Below are 14,432 nucleotides of genomic sequence, written 5' to 3'. Positions count from 1 at the left end.
TTTGGCGACGACATATTGGCGTGGGTAAAGAGTTTAACATTTAGCGACGATAACACTATTCGTTGGTAAAAGTTTTACTAGTGAAACGAGATGATTTAGTGATTTATGCTTTTATTATAACTTTTGAAAAAGTTTTAAATATTCTAGTTATTGAATTGTAAAATTAAAGTGATCATTGAATTAAATTACAAAATGAACCTATCAAACGTAAACACACTCTTAAGTTGAGATGACTAATTTGAAATAATTTAAACTTTTCTAAAGAATGTGGTTAGATTATCAATTTTAATATGTTTGGTTTTATTTTCAGAGATTAGTTTCAAATTTTTTTTTCCAAAATTTTTTTAAAAAAAAGGGTGAAATGTACAACTGAAAAAAAAAATAGTGCCAAAATGAAAATTTCAAATGCCAAACACTAAAAAATTATATAAAATAAAATAAAATTTCACGGCACAATTTCTGACGTGAATAGTATGATAAAAAATAAATAAAAATACCAAAGTAATGCACGTTGGCACCAACAACCAAAAAAAAAATATGTTAAAAAAATAAATAAATCTATCAAAATACACCTAACTCTTTGTCTTCTAATCATAAAGGAAAATAGAAAATAGCAGGAGAAGAAAGAGGAGACAAGAGGGAGAGTGGAAAGGAGCAAAACCGAGAAGAGATGGAGAAAACAGAGGGTTCGAATGAGCAAAACCGCTAGACAAGGGTTTCAATCTCTCTCGATATTGCATTCTCTACCCAATTTTTTCTTTGAATTCGAAGATTTGTATTCCGACTTCGATTAATTAGATGTTTTGTTGTTTTTGTGAAGTGAAGGTACACTCTCTGCTTAATGTTTTAATTTTGATTTTTGGGATTTTTTTTTTTAAATGAACAATATGAGTTTTCTGAGGTTTCATATTAAGGCTCGGGTTCTGAGATCTTTCGGCGCATTTTTATTTTCTGATACTTTTTTGAGTTTGAGATTTCTTGATGCTTTGAGACGATTAGTTGTTTTTGAATGGGACACTTGTGCACCTCATTTTTTTCTATTGGGTTTATCATTATGTTGGCATTTTGTGAATGATTTGTTATGTATATGGGGTGAAGATTTAATCTGGAGAGTTTCTGGGTTGAGGAATTGTGATTTTTAAATTTAGGTTTTAATGATTTAAGGACTTGCAATTTGGGTATACCAACACAACAAAAATAAGTGTGAATCATCAAATTACTCCTCAAAAAGATGATTGACTATTGAAATCAATGAAGACCCTATCACTTGATTTGATACTTCACAATTGTTTTTTTGGTTTTTATTGAAAAAAATATAAATTATGGTTGTGCAGGTAAAATTTTTGTTCGTTTTGAACATGTATGATATGGGAAAGGTATATTGAAATTGAAACAAAATGTGTATTTATATCTGTGTATTTAGAACATGTGTATTTGTTCGTTTTGTGTGATTTTGAACTCAGATTTCTATAAATTGAGTTTTTTTTTTCTTTTTTTTAGATGATTGAACACAAAACAACTCGCTCTCTGGAGTTTCAAGAATTTTATTTGTGTAAATTGGGTCTTTAGTCACTTTATTACAGTTAAATTATTAAATAAGTTCGATAATATAAATATTGACATGTAGTTTTAAATGTTAACTTCAGAGTATTTAGAATGAAATTTTATTTTGACCACTCACTTTCTTAATATTAAGTATGAGGTTGTTTCTTTTATATTCTAAGAAATTGCTATTACAATTCTTTGATATGTTACATTCTCTTGTTGTGTGTATTGTGTTTGCCTTTGGGTGCGGCTACTGGAAGATGATCAGAGGAGGCTTTCAAAACGGAGCTTGCTGTGCATCTGCTAGTGCTGTTGGAGATCTATTCCTGCTAGTTGCTGCTGCTGCTGATTTTTGCTGCTGCAAAGCTATTTTAGGTTTTGGTTTTTTTCTTGGCTTTGGTTGGTTGCTCACCAACTCTTGATGGCGTGCTAGCAAAGGATTGGACGAGCATATTGGTGCTAACCTAATTGGGATTGGTATGTCTCACTATGATACTTTTTGCACTCATCTCTTTTCCTTTCTTGATGTAATGAGTTCTTTGTTCATTAATAAAAGTTTTATTTTGCCAATCTAAAAAAAAAAGAAAAAGAAAGGACCTAAAACAGTTAAATATTGTTTTAGTTTGTGAGAAATTGATTTTAGGTTTTTATACTTATAATTGGTTTGTTATAATTTGTAGAATCTATAATAATTTATATTTTAATTTAAAACAGTGGCTAATTACAATTTCGTTGGGTGTAAATGTCTAGCATTGGTCTATACTGTTTGAGTGCTTAACTGGCACTTATTGAAACACTTATTACTTGTATTACATATCTTTTGTAAGTTAACATGATGATTGAATAGAACATAAGATAGCATGGGTGTTACTGTCATTCAATGCCTTTTGTTATTGTGATACATTCTTTCCTAATGCTGTGACTTTTTTATTCATATACTCGTGCTTATGTTGACTATAAAATTATTATCCAATTTATTGCTATTATTCTATATACTTTATTTTTTGCTATTGTCATTCTTATGATAATATGTGCACTAAATATTATGTTCATTATTCTGTATCATTTATTTCACTGCCACTCATTTGCTACAAGCTGCACTTAAAAAAGCAATAGGCTAGGAAACATCACAAGCTGGTTCATTGGTGGCTTTTGATCGTCTTAGATTTGATTTCAACTTCCACCGGCCACTTTTGGATAATGAGCTCACGGAGATTGAAGGACTGAGCAATAGCTGGATTGAGGACTCTACACTTCTGCAAACTAAAGTGATGCCTCTAACTGATGATAAAAAAGCTGGGGCTATTGCAATGTTCTGAGAAAAATATGGAGAACAGGTTCAAGTTTCTATAAAATCTTTTCTTTTGTACTTCTGAGTTCTGACAGAAAATGGTGTTAAAATATACGCTCATTTCACAACACATAAATGCTGTAACTTATGGACTATACTTTTACATAGGATTTGATTTTTCCTTCAAATACTGTGATTATTTTAAGTATGTGTTGTAGAGGTTCTGGGTGTATCCATGGAACTATGTGGTGGCACTCATGTCAGCAGTACTTCTGAAATACGTGGCTTGAAAATAATCTCAGAACAGGGAATTGCGTCTGGAATCAGACGTATAGAAGCCGTTGCTGGTGATGCTTTTATCAAATTCTAGAGATAACTACATGAAACAGCTCTGCTCCACTCTCAAAGTATGTTTTCTTCTGTAATCTTTTTGCTAAATAAAGAACACCTGATTGTTTCCAATGTTTTCATTATTAAAATTCATTCTGCAAATGTGAAAGCTGAAGATGTACCAGCCAGGGTAGAAACACTATTGGAGGAATTGCGAATGGCAAGAAATGAAATTTCAGCTATTCATGCTAAAGCAGCAGTTCACAGAGCTTCAATCATCGCAAACAATGTATTGCTTGTGGGAAATTCTAAAAATATCAGGTATTAAATTAACTTTTGTAGTTCCATCTATTTTAAAGAGTAGAAATTTGTGACCTAGTTGAGGCAGGTTTATAACTGATGCTGAAAAAGCTAGGGCTATTGCAATGTTCGGAGAAAAATATGGAGAACAGGTGCAAGTTTCTATAAAATCTTTTCTTTTGTACTTCTGAGTTCTGACAGAAAATGGTGTTAAAATTAGTGACAGCCTAGCAACTTCATTTATTTGGTATAATTTAAGTCTGTAAGTTTTGTCATTGATATGCAAATTGAAAAATAATGATGTTAAGTAAAAGGATAAAAATGATTTATACCATTCTAAAACTTAAATTAGTAGATATCGGACAAATATGCTGTTTACATATATGCTTTTCTGATGTTGAATGATCTGTCATGCTTTAAGGCTTTTGCCTTTTCAAAATTGGTGAGGAGAGTACATCACATATTTATTTAGTTCATTTTATTGTGTATGTTTTTCAGTTGCCACTTTGCTGCCGATGAACATTCACTAAACAAGTGTTTTAATTCTTAAAAATTGATGGGATTTTGCTTATATATTATATATAAGGGTCAGAATTTCATTTCAGTACATTATTTTTGTTAGCTTGGAAATAGAAACATGAGGAAAGCAAAAAAAAATGTTTGTAAACAAAAACCAAAACCTACCTTAATGGATAATAGGTGTGTTTTAATATTTCAAATGAATTTTTATTGGCGGAGATTCATTGGTGGAATCTTTTGCTTAGAATTATGGATGGCAATTAAATCCGAACCCAATGGAAACCCACCCTGCCCAGCTATTATTAGAGCGGATTTCCCCAAATTCGCCCCCAATGATTAACTGTTTTTCTTCTCCCATTCAATATTAACAATACTTGTCTTGAGGCTTTCTTAGGCGTTGGGGGTTGTTTTACCCACTCTGTTTTTCCTATTAATATAGTTTGTTATAGAATGTAAGATATTCTTTTTAAAAAGGGAAAAAAAGAGATAAAAAGAAAGGGAATGGAGCGCTAGGTGTACCAATATGGATGTGACAGTTGGGCATTTGGGATGACGCGAGTGCTATGGGTTTCATTGATAAAATAGGACAAAGTTCTTCCAAGAAGATGGGAGATTACCAACACAAGAAGCTACCTGTGATTAATGTCCAAAACAAGTGTATTGCTAGCATTCCTTTTAAAAATTTCTTGGTTTTCATCTCCTTAGAGTAGTTGATATGTCAGGGATAATTACATACAATGGGCATATATAAAGGACTTCCCCTAAGGATTTTCTTCTTTGATGTTTACGCACAGGTTATATCAGGAAAAGACCAGGAACAGTTTGGTTTTCCTGATATCTTTTACCAAAATGTTGATCATTTTGGGTGGGGAATGCATTATTGTCCCAGCAGCTGCCTATTCCTTTTGATCGAGCACATGAGTTGAAATCAATCCAGCTGCTCTGTAAATTTCTACGGATGGTGTAAAGAGGGCAGAGCTTCTTAAGATCAATTTTTCCTTGCAGATGGTACTAATGCTACAAAATTGATTCATCTATATTTTAGATTTAATTTTTCATCACATGCCATCTTCTTTATCATTCTAAACTATAGCCACCTTACATGCTTAGAAGATTCAGATGCTGATCTCAAAATTGTTTATACTTTCATAAATAATTGAATTGTTAGAAGTGTTGTAGATTGTGAATATGACTTATCAATGTTTTTGGAAGAACATTGATCTAGGGTTCAAGTCTTTGCGAAATCTGTATTATTCATTCTTTGAAACGTGGCAAAACGATGCAACATGTAGTACTCAATTTCTTAGAATTCTACTTCCTGATTGATTTCTAGTTTCCATTAAAAAGACAATATTGGAGTGACGAGCTGATAGTCTCTTGCAAGAACTGAAATGTCAAGGGTCGCCCCACTCCTTGACAGTTCCAAGGGAGGATCAGCATGAGGTGTGTGGCTATTTTGGGCCAGTCACCACTGCCCTTTCATTATTCTCTTCATCCTTCATGTTTGATAAGCTTATTGAACATTTACTTCCAAGTACATAACATAAGGTCTTGCTAGCAGTCCTTCAATTAACCCCGCATTTGTTTCTCTTCTTTACAGAGCTTGCTGAAGAGGCAAATAGGCTTGTGAACTAAGGTTGCCTGTTCTCTTTTTTTGTGTTATCTTGTTGTTGCACACTGTAGTATTAAAGTAGCTGGATAGACTATTGTTTTTCACAGTGTAGTCTTCATTTTGGTTGCATTCATTGTATAAACTAATAAATCACAGCAACATTATATGATTACTCTTCAATGCCCTTAAAGTTTATGTTTGATGAAACAGGCATGAGTTAAAGACAAACCTTCTATAATCATGCTGTGTAGTCATAACATATGAGTTAATTTAAAGGTTTGAACTGTCAAATGGTTAGGTTTCCAGATCAAGCACTTTGATAATACCAATTTGTTAATGGCATTTTCAAAAAAGGTTCCAGATATGACTATTTATCTTGTTTAACCAATTTGTCCTTGTTTATTCATGCATGAACTTCATTTTAGGCACAATTTGTAAAAATACTAAGATATCTAACCATACTTAATGATGCTAATACATAGACATTTCTTCATGTTATATCACTTATCTTTAGCTACTTTAAAGGCTAACATGACTTTGATTTCTGTAGTGGAAGCTCTTGGTGAAATAGCTAAACAACTGGGTAAAAAAGGCTGGAATTTCAATTTGAAACATTGTGACAAAAACTTGAACTGGCAAACACCAATAGTGGACTCCTCCCTTATGTATGACTGTACTGTCAATTGCACCTGCCTTTCTGATGATGAATGTCACATCAGTGCCATGTATGTTCCTTTTTATGTTTTTAAATATACTTATTATTCAACTCCATTTTTTGTTTAAAATGTTATTTATGATTTTTTTGTTTTATTTATTTTTAAATTAGGAGGCAATGATGCTTGAATACTAGCCTATGCTCTGTATGTTAAACTTATTAATGTCAGTTGAAAGTCCAAATTCTGTTTTGTATAGATGAAAAAAAGAGTAATGTGCTGAGAAAACCCTGGTATTGTTCTGTCACTTCTTATTTACATGACGCAAGCGGTTGCCATGAACATCTATTCATATATTGCTAATTACTAGGGTTCTTGGGAAAATTAAGGTCGTGTTTTGATGTCCCATAGAAAGGGAATGACTGCCAACAGTACTCATAGTATTTCAAAGTGGAAATCTGATATTTTGAGTATGCAAAGTGACAAGAATAAATGGCAGCCAATCTACAAATGAAATTCAAAATAACGAATATTGTCATGTACTAAAAGAACATAAATATGATCACTTTCAAGATAAATGAGCGAGTTTTCTGTTCTTCATTAGGTGACCTCATTTTAGTAACAGTTGATTGAACTTTCACTTCTCATACCATAAAATGTTTAGTATGTGCGTTCAAGTTCAGTTCAGAAATGTTAATGTCCAAAACACCAGAGGCACCAATACACATCTATAATTAGGCATGTAAATCTGTAGGATGTATGGACTCTAATTACTTGGAGTTTTTCATGTTTTGTGCTTTTAATTATTTGTTGTTATACATTGTTGGTTTTTGAAAAATTGAATTCTATAATTATTTATTTTCATGGAGATGACTCTCTTAGGTAATATATTGCATACAAATCTCTATTTCAATGAATAATTGATTGCTTGAAGAATTTTGCTGGGCTGCTGCTGCTGCAATGTTGCTGTGAAGCAGGCTGCTTCTAGATGCTGGTCTGCTGCAAATTTAGGTTGTTAGTTTCATGTTTTCATTTTTTTATCTACTGTTTTTACTATGGGTTCACAATTTGGATGTATTTGAGTATTTTAGTGAGTTTACCCTTTCAAGTTTTATACACCGCTTCCAAAAGCATATTTTTCAGTAGTGTTTTTTTGTCTACACATCAACTTTAGGTGATTTAATATCAATGTTATTGGTTTGCAATAGTAGTGCCTGAGGGATGCCTCTTGTAAATGTGTAAATCTTATGAAAATATATAAATGATTTTTAATTTTTTTTGCCGTTACAAATTTGTCGTTGCCAAAAAGTAAAGTTTTCTCGACAAACAATTTGTCGGTAAATGTATAGCCAAAAGTTTTTTTTTGCCCACTCATATTGTGTTGCTAAAAGTGTATTTTTTTGCCAATGGCAATTTGTCGTTGCTAAAAGTAAAGCTTTAGCGACAAACAAATCGTCGGCAAATGGCAACATTTACCGATGGAAATGTGTCGCTAAAAGTTTACTTTTGCCGATGCATATTTTGTTGTTAAACGTATATTTTTTGCCCATGCAAATTTGTGTTGCGAAAAGTGCCACACAATCATCATATTTGAATGACTTTTACCGACATAAGGTAAATTGCCGACGATGGATGAAGGCTTTTATCGACGACTATGTTCGTCGCTAAAGGCATTACTTTTACCAACGCAACGATAATTTTGTCGGCAAAAACTTTTGCCGACTCACTTTTGCCTACGGGTTGCAAACGTAGCTTTGTGCGTCGGGAAAACTCTTTGCCAACGAATTTTCCCTTTTAGCAACATATTTTGTTGCGTTGCGAAAAATGCAATTTCTTGTAGTGTTAATTATTATAAACCAAATTGAATAACTAGCTAATCTAAGCTAATTAGAATATTACAAAGCACTAAGCTAAAATAATTACAGCACAGGTAATTAACTACAACTAGCCAGCAAAAGCAATAAATGGCCTCGCGGCCGAAGGAGATATGCATGCTCGGTTGCGTCCTCCCAGAAATCAACCGCCTTGCCTCAAGATGCCTCTGTTTGCGCTCTTTTGAACCATTGAAAATTACACCGATTTCCGTGTTGCTTCCTTCTGATCTCAAGAACACCTTGAGGGCTGAAATTCCTCCTGTTGCTGCAACAAAGCACAGATAGAGGCAAGACAATGTATTTGCAAGAAAATGTATGCACTTCCACACTCCTTATCATATCTCAAGCTCAAAGGAGTTTGTCACTTGACTCTCAAGCCAACAACCAAGCATTTTCAATGCATGGTGGCCAAAGGATCAAGCTTGCGCAAAACTCAATGAATGCACACATAAGGCTCGAAAGGCCTCCATCCTATCATGCACAATCAAGGGGGACGACGACCAAGAAATGAGGTGCGTTTCATCACTTCAAGTGAAACGCCCCTTGTTTCTCGTGTTTGGATTAACGTCCGATCCAAACAAAATGCAATGCAATACACATGCAAACAACATGCTTATCTACCAATGCTAGAGTGGCATGCACAAGGCTCTATCATGTAAGCAATGCATGCATGGCATGTTTAGAAGCTAAGGCATCAAAGCTAGCAAAGAGCATAGCACTATAGGCATACAATACTAAGCCTAAATGACCAAACCAACCTCGGACATAGGTCAAATACGCCAAAATAGTGGCAGAAATATACTAAGATCAGGCACATAACACAAGGAAAAAATGCACGTTTGATGGCTCGCCAACAAGGCATGAAGACACAACTCTCAAACACATTGAAGGAGTGGAAAATGTGAGAGTGTGGCAATGACATATGCTCTGAAATTATATGCCAAGTGATGCCATATCATGCAAATAGCTCAAATAAAGCATGCCAAGAGACTTGAAATATAAAGCTAGTCAAGGGCTTTACACTACAACCATACTAAGCATTGCTCAAATGACCTTAAGCACTCAAAACAGACCTAAGGCAGGTCAAAATGGTAGCAAAAACATGCTAGACTTGCAACATAGATGGCAAGAAAGATAGGCTCCCGAATTAGCTCACAAGCAAGGCATAAGGGCACAACTCTTAAACACAATGAAAGAGTGATAAACATGAGAGTATGGAAGAAGCTTATGCTCTGAAATTACATATCAAATGAAGCCATATCATGCACACATCACAAATATAGCATGCTAGGGGTCCCAAAGTGCAACGCTAGTAAAGCCAAATACACTATAGCTATGCAAAGCCAAGCATGCATGCCCAAAACCACTCAAATCAGACCTAAAGCATGCAAAAACATAGCCAAAAATGTGCTAGAGTAGAGCATACACATGCTAGATCAATAGGCTAAAACACCAAATACACTAGGCTAGTGAACAAAATTGCACTACAAGTGCAAGGAGCATGCAAGAGTCAACCAAACCAACCCAAAACAGAGTTATTACATGGAAAATAATGGCTAGAAACATGCTGAAATGGAGCCAATACATGCTAGAAAGACATGCTACTTTGCAAGGCTACAAGTAGGATTACACTACAAGTATAAGAAGCATGCAAGAGGTGACCAGGACAGCCAAAAACAGAGTCATGGAAGGTCTAAAAAGTCACAAAAATGAGCCTAAACAAAGCCTCCAAGAAGTAGAAACACATTCTCTTTTGGTGGGCCATCAACACATGCAAACAAGAAACGAGGGGAGGCCAACCCCTCCTATTTTTGACCTCAAAACATGGTTTTCACCACTGAAATACCTATGATTTTCAGTGGTGAAAATGCCAAAAATGTTGGATTTGAAGGTGGTGAGAAGTTGCACAAAAGGCCTCACAAGCCAAGGAACAAAAAGGGAGAACAACCCCCAAACTCACCAAGCCTTAAACTACCATTTTTACACCATAAAAACAGACTTTTTGACAGTCCAAAACCAGCCCCAAAATAGTCCAAAACAATGGAAAAATAATGGTGAAGCAAGTGTGCAAAAAAACAAGCTTGAAAGGGGGAAGTTCTTACCCGTGAAGCACCTTGAAGGACAGCAGCAAAACCAGCCAAAATCTAAGCCAAAATCAGCCTTTTGGAGCTTAAAAAGACCTCCAAGAATCTCAGCCCAAAGGTAGAGGTGTTTGGTCTAGGGCCTCTTTGCAAGAGTGTAGAGAATTCTAACGTTAAGCCTCAAAAACAAGAGGAGAATGAGAGAATTCTAGGGAGGGATAGAGTTTTGCTCACAAATCTTCTAGAGAGAGGATTCTAGAGTGAGAAGCTCCCAAATTTTATAACCCCCAAAATATATGAGATATGGCTCAATATATAGCAATATATGAGCATTGGGTCAGAAATATCTCAATTCAGAAATATTTGGGACAGTCTGGAACAGCTAGAGCAAAATATCTGCCAATTCTAGGCTTTCTGGGAAAGAGTGGTCGACCGACCACTTTTTCTAGTCGACAAGGATCATTTCTGGTCGGCATATGGTCGGCATGCTCCATTTGTGGTCGGCACACTCCCTTAGTGGTCTGCAGCAAAAATCAGTCCTGGTCCCCGACTTAAAGCAAGCCTAACTCCTTCATCTGGATGCCTTTTTAGGTCATTGTTGTGTGAAAATTGAAGGCCCAAAAGTAAAATTTCCATTGGTGGCAGCCTCACATCAAAATTCCAACTGTGCTAAGTGATATCCCTCTTTTAGTGAAGAATTCTCAGTTTCGGTCCAACCGAATTGATGCCCTACTTCAACCAACCATATCTGCCCCATCTGGACTTGGCTTTGGGGGATTCTTGAGTGCAAAATGAAGCCCCGGAAGTCTTCTTTCCAATGGTGGTGGCCTTATAGCTGAAATCTAAGTGTGAAAAAGGATAGAACAAATTTAGCGAGGGTTGCTCGACTCTCTCTTAGCGATTCATGCCCATCTTCTTCTCCAGCTTGGTTTCTTCCTTCTTCTCATCTTTTCTTCAACTCCAAACCTCTAAACAAGATGTTTTGGAATATTTTTCAAAAATTTCACCTCTCTTTCATTCATTTCTACCTTGTCACTGCTCGGTCTACCGAAAAGTGCAACCTTTAACAAAATGCAAGCATCGGAACATCGTAGGAACTTTGTTTCAAAAATATTTTGAAAGAGAGGATTTTAAGGTCTAAAATCTTTGGTCAAAATAGTTTTGGTCCAAAAATGGGGTATAAGGTTTGGATTTGACTCTCTCCTTGCCAAAGAAACCGAACCTTTGCACTGCACAACTTTCAACACCATGTAAACCATCAGTAACGCCCAAGTCTTAAGGGCGGTGAAAAATGGGGTGTCTACACCCCCCAAGCACTCTAGCCCCGAGTAAGGAGGCTTTATCGATCTGGGGATCTTGTGAGAGGACAACATGTGTTTGATTCGCTTCCCCCAGTTACAAGATGGAGGGGAGTTCAGCATAATTCACCAGTTCGCCAGTCACCTGTGCTTAGTGAGAACCAGTTTTCTACTTCTACTTCAGAGGGTACACAAAGTCTGATAGATCAGCAGTTTTAGTCAGTATGGAAGAAATGATGCGTCAACTCCAGCAGACCATGGAGGCTATGCAGCGAGAAGCTGCTCGCCAAGCGGAGGTCACCGCTTGTCAGGCAGAAGTTGTAGCCCAGCAGGCAGAACGAATTGCTAGGCTTCGATAACAGTAGCAACCACAACCAGTCGGAGCTTCTGCTTTGCACCCACCCCCACCTAGGGTTCCAACGCCCAGGGAGACAGCTAACGTCCAAGAGAATACGGATGTTACTACAGGGCTAGTCCCACCACCAGCCCTACCACAGACTTCAAAAGCACCGACGTACCCAACAGATGCACCGTTCGAATTTGAGGTCGATCCAACTGCTCTGAAAGTGAGCAAGCTCGAAAAGCTATTCAAGCGGGCTCAGGGAGTTAACTCGATCCTGGACATTGAGAACGGCTATATGGATTCGACAGTGACATTGCCAGACAGATTCAAAATGCCCCACATAGACCGTTTCGATGGCTCGAGCGATCCTATGATTCATCTGAAGTTGTTCTCGGATATTCTGCCCGATAGGCTTGACTAGACTCTAGAAACTATCTCTCTTCGGTTGGACCCTATCGAGTATTGCGGCCATTTCGTATGCCAAGCTGGAGGATTCAGTAAAAAGGAGTTGGGAGGAGATGGTCGAGGCCTTCATTGCCCAATATGCCTACAACACCCAAATCGAGGTCACGACTAGTGATCTCGAAACAACCTGGCAAGATCCAAAGGAGGGCTTTTCCAACTTTGTCACTCAATGGAGGGCCAAGGCCTCTATGATGACAACACAGTCACTCAAAAAAGATCAGATAAGAATGGTTGTGTGCAACCTACAACCCAAGCTGATGTAAAAGATGATCGTCTTACCCCTCTCCACCTTTGCTGACTTGCATGAGATGATCGTCTTACCCCTCTCCACCTTCAGCCGCAAGAACTTCTGACGTTGGCATGGTCACCACCACGCCAAAAATAGCCACACCCTTCACCGGTGCATCTGGAACCAGCTCGCAACCAACAAGAAATCCACCCCGGGGTCAAAGGACTTTCTCCCCGCTCTATATGTCTTTATTAGTGGCCTTGAAGGTCTTGATTAGAAAGGGCATCTGAAGCCCCTGGAACCACGCCTACTACCAAATAACCTCCCTCCAGCACATAACCCGGCCAAATATTGCACCTTTCACCAGCAGCACAGTCATGACACCGACCTCTGCTTCTGACTGTGACATGAGATCCAAGATCTCATTGACAACAAGGTGATTGCGCCTCCCGAGAAGCCAAATGTCACCGCTAACCCTCTCCCTCCACATAACAACGCCCCTTCTCCACCAGGTAGGTAAACCTGATTCAAACCATGGCCGTTCTATACGACCTTAGTATATACATCACTCTCTCCCACCTGCCCAAGCCCGAGCTGTTCATCCCAGATAGCACAGACTTGTGCATGATGAGCATCTCCCTAACCCTACCCAAGCCAGTGGTGGTGACTATGGAAGAAAAAACTGGGGTGACCTTAGAGGAGACTAGGAATGTTGGTTCAGAACCTGAGGGATCTGCGAGCTTAACTAAGGAAGTATACAGCTCGTGCAGTTATATTGTGTCAATAGATCAGGCCAAGCCAATGGTAGAATTACCAACTGGGGCAGAGGTCAATATGGTTCGGGAAGACCGGCTAAGTCATAGGTTGGATGATCTAGCAGAGCTTGAGGAGGACATTGCGAATCCCCAGTTCTTTGATGAGCAGGATCTAGGGGATGTGAGCATCAACTGGTTTGACCTGAATGGTGCAACAGATGCTACAGGGTGGCTCAGTGACGAGCCAGATGTTGTTGAGCAGTCTCAGCCAAAATAGGGATAGTAAAAACTGGAACATCTACAGCTGCCAGAATGGTTGAGAATAAGGAAGAATTGCCAGAGAGCACCAGTATGAAGAATTTTGCTCGGGACTTGGGCAGTTTGTGTACAGCCGACACAGAACAAGAAGCCGCACTGAAGCGGTTTGAACAAGGGAGAATCGAGAATGATAATAGGGCTAGAAAAGCCAAGGGTCCTGTAGGGACAAAATGTGTTGTGAGCACGGAAACAACTACAGCGGAACCGGACAGTTGTCTATTGGTCGCTGAGGGGATGTGGTGGGAAGACGATGATTTGCGTCTGGCCCACACTGATGAAGACTGGGGGTAGAGTCTCCCCGATGATACGTGGTATACTAAAGAAGTCGACCATATGACCCGGAGTGGGTGGTAGTTTAAGCCCCCAAATCTGGACTAGCCAGAGGCACCTGGGAAGGACAATGAAGCTGAGAAGAAAAAGGATAGACTGTTACAGGAGGAGGCTGTATTGAAGTAGCTAAAAAAGATTCAAGCAGACATCTCCATCTGGGGACTGCTTATGGCCTCCAAGGTGCATAGACAAGCCGTCCTTTCAGCCATGAACAAGGCTAAGCTTTCGATTGATACAATGCCTGAATAGTTGGTGGGATTGTTGTTCCTACGTGGTGCTACACCAACTCTGACCTTCACAGACAAAGAACTATCGCCTGAGGGCTCCGAGCATAACAAACCGTTATACATCCCTGTGGAGTGTAAGAAAAAGTGGATACCGGTTGTCTTAGTTGATACGGGATCTGCTATAAATGTGTGTCCGTCGCGAACGACATATGCTATCAGGTTGAAGCCCACAGATTTCGCGCCAACAGCCTAGGTCGTAGGG

General features: G+C 38.0%; 1 long non-coding RNA gene across 3 annotated transcripts; it reads left to right on the top strand.

Annotated features, from left to right (window-relative positions):
- Positions 1–1,913: 1,913 nt before the first annotated feature.
- On the top strand, positions 1,914–7,393 carry LOC145798780 (uncharacterized). 3 transcript variants are annotated; one of them, XR_014340387.1, is made up of 8 exons: positions 1,914–2,022; positions 2,711–3,243; positions 3,337–3,487; positions 3,555–3,618; positions 4,780–4,993; positions 5,586–5,621; positions 6,148–6,322; positions 7,185–7,393. It is a non-coding gene; the product is annotated as an uncharacterized LOC145798780 (long non-coding RNA). The 3 variants fall into 3 exon arrangements; XR_014340385.1 differs by lacking the exon at positions 3,555–3,618; XR_014340386.1 differs by having other exon boundaries at positions 3,337–3,618.
- Positions 7,394–14,432: the final 7,039 nt, after the last annotated feature.

The sequence above is a fragment of the Camellia sinensis genome, chromosome 9 (genome assembly GCF_055761805.1).
Source record: "Camellia sinensis isolate YWXY chromosome 9, ASM5576180v1, whole genome shotgun sequence".
NCBI lineage: Eukaryota > Viridiplantae > Streptophyta > Magnoliopsida > Ericales > Theaceae > Camellia > Camellia sinensis.
This window is presented reverse-complemented; position numbering and strand designations above follow the sequence as displayed.